Consider the following 647-nt stretch of genomic DNA (forward strand, 5'->3'; position numbering starts at 1 on the left):
GTCACAGGAGGCGGAAACAGGGTTTTTAAAAAGGTGTGACTTAAGCTTATTTTTAGATAGGGGAAGGAGTCCCCCGTGTGGAGGAGGAAAATACCAGCAAGGGAATCAATAATCCAGGAATCGAGATTCCTGCAGCAGAAGGCAATGGTCTGTTAAACAGAAGAAAAGAAAGCACTCAGAAAGCACTCGTTAGTATTCCTGCACACAGCGTTCAGTCCACCCATGTCGGGCCACCACTTTTTCTTATGAAGGCTATAACGGGTAATCTAACCTGACTCTGATACTTGGATCAAGCAGCTATAAATAAAAGGTGCACTTAAAAAACAGCTTTATTGAGGTAAAATTCACATCCAGAAGTTAGAATTTTGAATCAGTTTTTCTACACATCCACCCCATTTCATACTGAAAACCTCATATTTTATATTTAAGGAAGTATTCTTTGTTGATAGAAACAGGTAATTTTTTCCCCTTAGTCCAGCTGGAAGAGAAGACCTTTTTAAGCAAAAGAACTATCGCTTAGTTTCTGAGAGATTGTGAACCAGGACTCTCGCTGTTTGTATCAGCAAGTGATCTTTAGGTCTTCCTTCTTCCCTTTGTCTCAGCCACATTTTTCTGGCTATTTCACTTAAACAGTTCCCCCTCTTGGG

At 40.5% G+C, this 647-nt stretch overlaps 1 protein-coding gene across 1 annotated transcript in view; it reads left to right on the plus strand.

Annotated features, from left to right (window-relative positions):
* Positions 1 to 647, plus strand: part of AP1S2 (adaptor related protein complex 1 subunit sigma 2) — a 25,450-nt gene that overhangs the window by 3,452 nt on the left and 21,351 nt on the right. The window lies entirely within an intron of this gene.

The sequence above is a fragment of the Crocuta crocuta genome, unplaced genomic scaffold (genome assembly GCF_008692635.1).
Source record: "Crocuta crocuta isolate KB4526 unplaced genomic scaffold, BGI_CrCroc_1.0 scaffold657, whole genome shotgun sequence".
NCBI lineage: Eukaryota > Metazoa > Chordata > Mammalia > Carnivora > Hyaenidae > Crocuta > Crocuta crocuta.